Source organism: Chenopodium album, chromosome 15 (assembly GCF_948465745.1).
Source record: "Chenopodium album chromosome 15, dcCheAlbu1.1, whole genome shotgun sequence".
Lineage (NCBI taxonomy): Eukaryota > Viridiplantae > Streptophyta > Magnoliopsida > Caryophyllales > Amaranthaceae > Chenopodium > Chenopodium album.
The window spans coordinates 23,425,962-23,437,575 of record NC_137848.1 but is presented as its reverse complement, the minus strand read 5'-3'; the positions used below and the strand labels follow the sequence as shown (position 1 = coordinate 23,437,575).

Sequence of the window (11,614 nt, the reverse complement as noted above, 5' to 3'; positions counted from 1 at the left end):
GCTATGATCCAACACTCAAACATGCTTCATCGCATCCCTAGCAAGTAAACTACTCACTATCCATGGAAGAAATCAAAATCAAAACTAAGCAAATCAACAAATTCATCATCATCATTTCAATCAAACAAATTCAATCAACTAATCAATAAACTTGAACAATCAACAAAATAATTGAAATCAAAAGCTAAAGATTGCATTAAAGTAAAAGAAATCCTTACAAACTTTGATGAAATTAAAGAAAATGTGCTTAGAATCAATCATCAATCATCAACCATGAGATTCTCTCTCTAAACTATTATCTAATTCTTCTCTAATGAATTATCTAATCTCCAAAATCTCTAAAATTCCCTCTCTAAAAATGGAAGAAAAATCTATATATAGTAAAGCTAACAAAGAGAAGTTGGTTAGATCGTCCAATAATAGACCCGTATAGGCACGACCTTCTTCAAGAAGATACGCGATCGCGCAAAAGAGGGTACGGAACAGGGGAAGCAACAGGCGCGGTAGCGCCGCCACACTATGCGACCGCGCCATTGTCGCGAGCGCCCGCACACTACAAGAAAAAGAGGAATTAACAACATAAATTTGCGACTACCCTAATATTCAATCGCAAAAAATATATTTGCGACTGATAAAGACGGACAGTCACAAATTTTGCAACTGATTTTCCACTAGTTGCTACACGGTCGCTAATTTGCGACTGAATTTTGCGACTACTATAATAATCAGTCGCAAAAAATATATTTGCGACTGACTGAAATGAGTAGTCGCAAATTTTGCGACTCATTTTGCAGTAGTTGTAATGCTGTCGCTAAATAGCGACGCTCTTATAATTTTTGCGATTATATAATGTAGTTGTTGGGTTAATGATTTTCAAACTTTCTTAATTTAAAATTTGCGACTAATATTGCAACTAAGTCAGTAGTCGTACTGGTTACTATTGTTTTCAAAATCTATTAAAATTAAAAGCCATAAATATAATGAGGAGTTGCTACCAAAAAAAAAAAAAAAAGAAAAAAAAAAGAAGCAAACTAACTTAATCACTCTAACAGTCTAACTCTAACCCTTATATACACTATACAATACAAAAACTCTTCCTCCATTAGACAAAAAACACAGAAGGCAATTTTCAGAGATTCAACCCCAACTGTCGCTCTTTATCTGCCTCTGCTACGCCACCACGTCTCCTCCCAGGTAAGTTTAAACAACGTTTGACATCCCTTCTATCTTTTGCTAAATGTAATTTGCAACTACGAATTTTAGGGTTTACCATTGAATTTTGTCCAATAAATTGATTTTAATTTGGTTTCCATGATGTAATTTAAGTCGGTTAATGAAAAATCATTCAAAATTGATTGAGTTTACTAAAATTCCTAATTTTTTTTAGTGTATGAATCTCAATTCTGGCTATCTCGACCCCTATATATTTTTTTCTCTATTAATTGTTAAATACTATATATTTCTAAAGAAGGGGGTTTGTTGGTTAGAGTGTAATTCTTATTGTTTAATTAATGGATGGAGGTTATTGAGGTTCTCTCGAACTCCATTGAATTCTTTTTTTGCTCTAAATTCTTGTTTTGCTTTGACTTCATTATGTTTTTGAGCCCAATTTGCTGCTGGTTGGTTGTTGTTATGACAATAATTGTGGTGGGTTAATGGAAAGGGTGTGAGGGAGAAGTAGGTGCATCAATAAGGTGTGAATGCGTGGTTGCTAGATGCGTGGCTGTTGCATGGTTGTTGTTGTTGTTGTTGTTGCAGGGGGAATAGTGGCTTGGTGTGTGGTGCATTTGGTGGATGAATTGGAGTTGAACTATTAAATTTTGGAGCGCAAAAGTTAAAGCTACTGATTATTATTATAATGAACTTGGGTTTAGCAACTTTATGCTTAAAGCAACCTTATGCATCATGATGAAAAGAAAGAAGTTTGATTTTCCATTACAAAGTACTCCGTACCAATTTTTTTATCGCTAACAAAGATGAGGAAGCTTGTGAGAAAGTAGGTTGTGCAAATGAGTCCAACCACGTCTCATTCTACGACTGTTCGTAGAAAAAGAGAAAAGGCCACTTATGGTTAGGGGTCGTTAATTCACTTAGTTTAAGGTAAGCTTGCAATTTGAGACATTTTCTTCTATTTGTTGCCTTAAACTAGTGAAGCTATATGTTTGATTGCAATTTATCCATATTACGTTCTGTTTCTAATTGTTAGTTTTGCTACTTATTTTTCGGTTTGTTTTGGATGTTATTGATTGTTGTATTAAACATTAGTGAATATTTTGTTCAGGTGTTTAAAAGCTTCTTAGTGAATATTAGCTTTGAGAATATTCTGATTGCTTGATTGGGTAAACTCTTTGTTCTTATTGTTGGGCGTGACAAAGCTTTATGTGGGGTGATTTTTTGTCATGTCTAGTCCTAATATCAGCATTATTATCAAGAAGAATTTGGATCAAGTGGTTGAAATTCACTCCTCTATATATATAATTGAGTTGTACTTGAATTTGTGATATTTGTTTTGATTACTAGTGGCCTAGTGCTCTATACATGAGTCTCTGTACATGAGTCTCCATACCATACATATAATTTCCATTTGGGTGAAATCTCTAGGTACTAGAAGTGTTTCCTAGAATGACAAAGACCCCGTTTGATTCTTCCTGAGCTCTGGACTCTGACACTCATTGAATTAACATAAGCTGACTTAATTGTTATGTCTCACAATCACCCCATTAGTAGGAATTAGAAGGCATGGAGCAAAAGAATGGCCTGGTTGAGTCATTAATTCTTTGTGGCAAGCATTTCATATTAGAGAAGAGTTCAATTTTCTCTAGAGATAATTAGATCACTGACCTCTTATAACATAAGTGCATCCATTAACTGCCATTTTTTTTTCTTAAACTTTAAGCCAAAACCTATAACCTACTTGTCTTCTAGATATTAATTTAGTTTACTAACTGACCTTTGTTATTCATACAAAGGGATTTTTTGAAGGTCCTTGTGAGTTTACGATGTTTTAGTCATTAGTCATTCCTGCTTTCAATTGTTGTCCTGGTCAGAATTTTTTTTAGTACAATTGAGACAATAATTCTCGTTCTTTTCTTGGTTTTTTTTGTTGGTTTGCTTCTGTTATCAACGCCTAGAGTCTTTCCTGGGATCATAATAATTCTCCCCCCAATTTTCCAGACATACATTGCAAATTGGCAAGTACCACCATGAGTTTCTTGATTGTTTTTATTACTGGTATTAGACATTATTTTTGTGTTCAGTAGAGTTTCTAAACTTGCACTTATTAGAGATCTCTATCCTTGATTACAATTAAGGTTTCTTGATTAATTTTGAGCGAAGGATATGTGTAAGTGTGAGGAAATGAATGAAAGAAACCAGAAGAATGCTAAACCACTACTTTAAACTATTACACTTAGATAAGTTTCTAGACAATTGCACGCTTCTTTACTATGCCAAGAAACTGAATCCGAAATCCTCTAAAATCAAATCACAAAGTAGCATCAATCTCACAGTAAGTAAAAAAAAAAAAAAACTTGCACGTTGAGAGAATTTCGAGGTAATGTGATAAGGGCCATAGGGCTGATATATTGGTGTTTTGATGTTCTGTAAAAGATTAATTTATTTTTATGTACTTCGTTACTTGTGAAAATAGTCTTTTTCTATGTTCTATTCTGGCTTATTATGAGTTGTTGATGCCTAGCATATTGAATTTTTTTTCTCTCTTTTTTTTTTTTTTTTTTTTTTGCACAACATCAAACTCCCTTTTATCTCCCATTTCATTTTCTTAGTTTGTAGCTACCCATTTGTACTGATTATATCTCTTCACAAACTGCTTCAACTCTGGAGGCAGCTGTCTTTGATGCATCCATTGCTCTATATCTGTTATCCTGATCCTCCACTCTTCCAATCAGACTGTAGTTGACTGCAAATATGTCTACAATTACAGAATATGGAAACATTCACTTCTAAAATTCTTAGATACTACATTTTTTTTATATATACTAAGCCACTATTGTCGTAACTTCAATCTACTCAACTGACAGTGGTAACCTTTCAAAAAGAGAGGAGGAGTACTAACTTGCTTGTTTCAATGGTTAAATTTTGTGGATTTTTAAAATTAGCTCTTTACATATATCTTAAGCAAATTATATAAAGTAAAAGTCTGATTGGATATTGTGCATTGCAATCTTATTATGAATCCTCATCCTGTTATCAGTGTTATCAAATATTGTAGACTTCCAAACTGTCAAACTTTGTTTTATTCTAAATTTTTTTGATGCCTTTTCTAAATTTCAGGTTATTCCATTCCTTGTTAATTTATGATAGTTCTTATAAAAAGGTAAGAGGTTATTTATCCATATTTGTTATTTGAGATACAATGTTAAACTCTTGTGTAATTATGTGCAGCGTACATACATATCTGAAGACCTGAGTTCGATGCTAAGGCTAGGAGAGACTTTGACAAAAAAGTTGGTGACCGACTTAGGGGTCCATTGAACCAAGTTTTCAAAATGCCTCTCCATAAGAAGTTAATTTCATGATTGACACTGTTCGAGCTGAATTCATAAATAAGCGTAAGCATCCAAATTTTGTGAAACGTTGTGAGCAAGCAAGAGATAATCAGTTATCTGGACAAATATTAGTGATAATCGGTTATCTAACTGATCTTTAATTTTTGGAGGCATATTTGTATATCTTCATTAATTTTTATTTGAAGTAGCTTCTTTTATGTAGGAGGTGATTTTTGAAACAATTAGACATATAGTTTAGAATATTGATTTTTAGTACATTGATACAAAATTGAGTATATTTAAATAAAAATATCATGTTGTTTATTTAAATTTATGCGTGGGTATCTTTTTTTTGTGATAGATATTGGTTGTTGGCTCGTTACTAAATTATGGTCTCCAAATATTGATAGTCAGTTGCAAAAATTTTGCGACTGCAGATTTGTTTTAGAGAATGATTGGTTAGTTGCAAAATAATTAGTCTTAATGACTAATCTGTCACAAAAAAATAGTTTTGTAGTCGCAAAAATTTGGTTTCGTATGTAGTTTCTAATCCGTCGCAAAAAACATTAGTCTCAATAGTCACAAATCCGTCACAATAAAACTAGTCTCTGTAGTCGCAAAAGTTTGGTCTTGTAGTCGCTAATCCGTCGCAAAAGTAGTCTTAAAACATTAGTCTCCGTAGTTGCTAATCCGTCGCAAATATATTACGACGGACATAATTTAGTTGCTATACTTTGAAAGTTAGTCGCTAAATGGCAGTTGCAAAGGCGTTGCAAATCCGTTGCTAAATTTGCAACTGTTCAAAAATTAGTCGCAAAAATGGATTTGCGACGAGGTCTTTGGCAACGAACCAAAGTAGTTGCAAATCCGTCACAAATCCATTTTTGCGACGGATTTGCGACTACTTTGGCCGTTGCTAATTACTTTTTTTCTTGTAGTGGCACCTGGGAGCAGGGCAGCTTTCTTCCCCTTCAACTTGACGTTCCTCATGCGCTCCACTTGGTGTGCTTGATAACATGGAGCATGGAAGATTCTAAACACCTTGACGGTGGGTTCAACACCAAAATTGGTGCCCCCACGGCTTGAATGCACTGCTTAAGGAAACTTGGAACTTGCACATCTCCATACTTGGACTTCAAATGGAAGACGCTAAGCATCCCAATCAATGCAAAAGCCGGGAAGAAACCTCGGGAATCCTTGGACAACGATCTTAACCTGAAAATGAAAGAAAACAAACAAATAAAAGAGAAGAAGACAAAATAAACCAAGAAATACAAGAAACTGGAAAATCAACTAAGGAAAGTGCAAACTAAAGAAATAAAGAGCAAAACTAAGGAAAAAGGAATGAAAAGAGCTACAAAAGCAATCTAAAATCACCCTAAAAGAGAACAAATGAGTGCCATAAATGACACTCATCACATGGATAGTCCTCACCCACTCTTATGAATTGACCATTAGAGTGAGAGGATATTGGTCCATTGGGATTGCTTTCTTTTGTGTACGAGCATTCCTCCGTGAATTAATCTTTTCCCTAGCTTGCTTATAGTCTTTCGGAGTCGGTTCGAAACCAAGTCCAAAAGTATCTAATTTAGGAAGGCCAGGCGATCCCATTTGTGTTGCTACTCCTTTCTTCTTTCCTAGATTCATTCCAGGAAAGTGTCCTTGTTTTCGGAGTATGCCATTGACTATCATGTTTGAATAGAGGTCGTAGTGAAGAAGGGTCTTCTCATCTTCGTCGATGAAAGAGACCTCTTCAGCATTAAAGCCCCATAAATCTTAATCATTCTCGTCATGCTCCACATTTATGAGGGATTTGTCTATTGCTTTGATCCTCATTGGGGAAGCATCGACTATGACTGGAATTCCTCCAACTATAGCCTTTACTTGTTGATGAAGGGACGGCCTTAAGGTCATGAAGCCAAGGGCATCCCAATAACAAGTTGAACGAGGCTTTAATGTCTACCACTTGAAAAGTAGTAGCATGCTCAATAACTCCTGCCGTGACATTCATCGTTATGGTTCCAAGAGCTTGGCGACGAGTGTTGTCATAAGCTCTTATGCCTTGCGTAGATGGAGATAGGTCTTCATCTCTTATTCCTAACATCCTTATAGTTTGAAGTGGGCAAACATTAGTTGCTGACCCATTATCTACATTCATCCTCTTGCAGATTACTGTGAGGTTTAAGGCTTTATTGTGTTTATCACCTTCAGGAGGTAATTCCTTATCTGAAAAGGTGATTAAATTAATGGGACTAGGGAGATCATTTATGAGGAAGTTAGCCAACCCCTCAGGAATGGTTTCTAAATCTATTCCTACTTTAGCCAAGGCATCCATTACCACGACTCTATGCTCACGGGATGTGGCTAGTAATTTCCATACGTTCATCTCGACCTTAGTCTTCTTGAGTTGTTTGACAACATCATTGTCTTCTGTGATTGGTATGGGAACTTGTTTAGTAGCAGGAATGGGTTGCGTTGTGACAGGAGGTTGCATGCTCCTTGATCTTGTGAGGACGTCGATAGAAGAATCCTCTTCATCCCAAATGTCATCGACCGGATATATTGAGGAAAGTGGAGTGTCTTCTATATCTTTGGGGTAAACATCCTCATCATCACCGACCCACACTCCATCAACCAATTCTGAAAACACCTCATTGTCTTGTCGAATTTGAACCAATTTCTTACTGTTATTAATCCTTGGACTAGGTCCTTGAATTTAAAACAGTGTTCTATAGTATGTCCTCCTGATTGATGATAGGGACAGTAGAACCTATCTGTCCTTTTAAGTGATTCAAAAGGTCTTGGCTCGAGAGGTTTGATCTTCCCATTCTCGAAGAGCTTTTGAAACATATTCGCATAAGTGTACCAATAGGTGTATATGCCTTGTTACTCTTTTTGGGTGTTTCGACTACTTTGAGATAGAAGGATTTTCTTTTGATGGTCTTAGCGGGTGTCATCTTTTCGGCCATGCGTCTTTTCTCCATCTTCTTTGCTTCTTGGAGAGCATGGTGAAGTTGGGCCATCGCTGCCCTTTGTTGGGTCATTGATGTCCTCATTGTGTTTATGAGGACCCGTGTATCTTCCTTAGAAGCTGGTTCCTTATTTGGAGGAAAATCACTCATGGCATCGAAGAAAATGTCCTCCTCTTCTTCACTGGCATAAGTCTCTTTAAGTGGTTTGATGAGAAGTGATGGGTCAGCGTAACCTTCCTCGTCAGAAATAGCTAAGGAATCCGAAAGTGGAGCATATTGATGCTTGGCTTCTTGCTTGTAGGAGGTAATGGAAGCTTATTGCTATCTATTAGATCTTTAATGGACTCCTTTAACTTCCAATAGTTTTCAGTAGGATGTCCCCTTCCTTGATGATATTTGCAATATGCATTGGGATATCCAATTAGCCATCCTCCTTTTGACTAGTGGATCTCCAAATGGTCCAATAGGAGTTATGAGACCTTTTGCATGAAGACGATCAAATGCTGTATCATAACTCATGCCAATAGGTGTGTAATTTTTCCTAAATGTTTTCTTTTGTCCTTGATTATTCATAGCTAGGACCTTGTTTAGATTAAAGGCGCTAACATTGTTTGAGTGGGTAGTTTTAAGGATTGTCGTTCTTTTTTCACTTTCAGCCACTGTTGGAAGTGTTAGCAGCTTTTTGTTTTGTAAGGTTGTCCTCAATGTTCACTAGTGGAAAAATCCTCATCCGTAACGGGCAAAAAGGGGCCATCCGTAACGGGCAGCGTCCGTTACGTATGCGGCCATTACGGATTAACATTGTTATTCGTAACGGGCACTGTCCGTTACGAATAATGAGTTATTCGTAACGGGCACCTAAAAAGCCCGTTACGAATAACCCATTATTCGTAAAGTACATTTATGTTGCCCGTTACGAATAACCTATTATTCGTAACGGGCTTTCAGGTGCCCGTTACGAATAACTCATTATTCGTAACGGGCTTTTCAGGTGCCCGTTACGAATAACGGGGTTATTCTTAACGGGCACCTGAAAAGCCCGTTACGAATAACCCCGTTATTCGTAACGGACAGGTTCTGCCCGTTACGAATACTATGAGATCCAATTAAAAAAAAAATCCAGCACATGGCTGGACAGCTAGCTTGAAAAATTATTTTATCAAATCATATATATATATATATATATATATATATATATATATATATATATATATAAATACAAGTACAGTATACACTTAATAATTACCGAATAATATACAATCAAGAAAAGCTGCTTTAATTATTTCCTAATAACTAAAACTAAAACAAAGCAAAAACAAATCATTGTAATAATAATTAAACAAGTTTACATAAGACTACCTAAAATAATAAATCGTCTAGTCTAGCCATTATGTAAATGCTAAGCTCTCCAAAACTCTTGAGTAGCTTTGCCGCATTGCTTTCCCAACATCCTGCACAACAAGATAAATGCAAAATTTTGAGTACTTTTTCAGTATAAGAAATGCATGCCTTCCAGCAATCACATGGCAAAAACTTTCATCACTTTGTTTAACTATGAATTTTAAATTCAAGTGGGAAAAACAATACGATATTACATCTGGGGTAATTAGCAATGATGCAGCAAATTATGGGGCATTGACGAAGTACCTTGTTAAACTGTATCTTGCTCATATCTAGAGCTGTTTATAGCAATCTACTCTGGTCTCCCTCTAGGTCAGCTGTCTTGTGAACAATGACATACATCTCCCAACATGAATCCGTAACATCAATAGGATTGCTACCTGTTGCCCATACAAACATAACAGATTATACTCCAACAAAAGAAAACAAATCACTAAATTCACAAAGACAGCAAAACAAGACACATATACTTTTGCTACGAGGCTTCCAGCAAACTTATACATCTGAATCATCGCTCAACATATGTTAATCTGTTTTCATACTTCGATTATCATTACTTAGGGATGGGAAAATTCAATTCTGAATGTGCCTCAAAAAATTCACTTCTGAATTGGTAAAAGATCTATGGAGCAAATTGTAACTTGATGGTATAAATCCCTCAATTTATTACTCCGGTTAATTGAGTTACTAGTTTTCTGCCTTTTCCGTTCTGCCAAGGCAATGTTTATTAATTAGTAAACACATTGCTGCACAGGATGCATCAATCTCAGAGAAAACCAAATTGCAAAGAAAAAGACAGGACATATTGGACAATAACATTCAAATTTGGACGACAAGAGCACATATTCTAGCAGCAGAAGTAATACCACTTCTCGATCACAGAAAAATAGACAAAGGAGGGTAAATCTACAAAACTCTACAGACTGATATCAATATCAATAAAAGCAATAACTTTCACTCAGATGAAATACAAGCATAAGGTATTAATACACATTGTACTGGACTGATCAAGGGCACAATTTAGTGCTTGTGTATTCAAATTTAGTTGCAGCAGCCAACTAAATAAAAATGAAGATTAAAATAATAATACAAGCACCATTACACCACCTGATGAAGATCTTGATATACTGATTAAGGTTTGTGGCAACAATTTGAAGCTCATGCCCCTTCTATCTTTGGGATGAAATTCAATCAGATCTAATGAAAAATTCACACAAACAATCACTTACAGAATGAAAAATTCAACCAGAAAATTAACATTGCTCTGTTCAAGAGCAGGGCAACCTAATCAACTGAAAATTTCCATGTCGAAACATTCACACATGCCTGAAACAAATCCAATTTCACACAATTTGGCCGAGCTTCTGTATAATCCCTTAATTTTCACACAATTGATCGACAAGTACGAGATAAACCACCATATTTTACCTTACAACAATACACAACTCAAATTGCTTATTAACTCGAATTTAAAACGTACTTCAAAACTACCACAATAATACAAAGATTTTAATTACACATCAAAACAACCTAATGAAATCAATTTAGATAAATTAAACCTAATAATAATATTATGAATCCCGCTTTATATTAATAATTCTATTTAGAATTTAAAAGGAAAATCAAGAAATTGAATTAGAGAGAAAGATATACCTCACTTCTGGGTTGCCGCAAATATTCCAGATGAGCTGAAACCCGCAAATTCCGACGGCTACACCAACCGATGCAAATAGAGGGTACACCTACAAAACCCAGTTAACAATTTTTATTAAAAAATATTACAAATTATTATATTTTTCTAATCAAATCTATTTTCCTCCATTAGATCTGATTGAATTTCATCCCAAATCACTAAAAATACAGTACCCAGAAACTAAAATCAATTAAAAACAACATAAATTTCAAAAAATAAAGTTGAATCAACTAACTTAATATTCGATGATTACAAAGAGAATAATCTTACCTAGCATCGGTTCATTCAACGACTTAGATCTAAAGAGGAAGAAGCATACGTATTCGTAACGGACACTATTTTGCCCGTTACGAATAAATAAGTATTCGTAACGGACACTAGTTTGCCCGTTACGAATATCTTAATTGTAACGGGCAAAGCTTTGCCCGTTACGAATAGTCTGTTACGAATGAGATTTTTTCCACTAGTGGTTGATTCCTATGTCATAGACGGCCTTGAAAGTACTCAAATTGCTTTGGTATTTGAGATGCTTAGAGTACTTTTCTTGGAGGTTCTTGATGAACATCCTTACAGATTCTTTTTAACTGGGAACCTTTCACCATCTTGGAAGAAGTTTCCCTCCACTTATTAAAGAAGGAGGTGAATCCTTCATTCTCCTTTTGCTTCAACATCTCAAGCTCTTTATGGTCAGTTTCAACTTGAATGTTGCATTTGTATCTATCTATGAAAGCGTTTGTTATTGAATCCCAAGAAAAGATCTTTTCTTTATCAAGGGAAAAGAACTATTGTTGACAAACGATTTCTAAGGATAGTGAAAACAATGAATGAAAAACTTTCTTATCAATCCCCTTAATATTCATTATTGTTTCAAAAGCTCTTAAGTGAAAGTATGGATTGTTAGTTGGCTTGAATCTTGGAATATCGTTGGCATTGAACTTCTGCGAAAGAAGTTCCTTGTCCACCGAGACCCCTTGTGAGCTAAACCCCTAAAACTTATAGTCATTACAGAGCTTGCTCAAGCTTTCTTCCATCCGTTCCAT

The 11,614-nt window shown here is 35.4% G+C and overlaps 1 long non-coding RNA gene across 2 annotated transcripts; it reads right to left on the bottom strand.

Moving 5' to 3' along the window:
* Positions 1-8,715: 8,715 nt before the first annotated feature.
* On the bottom strand, positions 8,716-10,634 carry LOC145582093 (uncharacterized). Of its 2 annotated transcripts, XR_014099755.1 has the most exons (4): positions 10,540-10,626; positions 9,989-10,078; positions 9,128-9,261; positions 8,716-8,931 (listed from the first exon to the last, which is right to left on the bottom strand). It is a non-coding gene; the product is annotated as an uncharacterized LOC145582093 (long non-coding RNA). The 2 variants fall into 2 exon arrangements; XR_014099756.1 differs by lacking the exon at positions 9,989-10,078 and having other exon boundaries at positions 10,535-10,634.
* Positions 10,635-11,614: the final 980 nt, after the last annotated feature.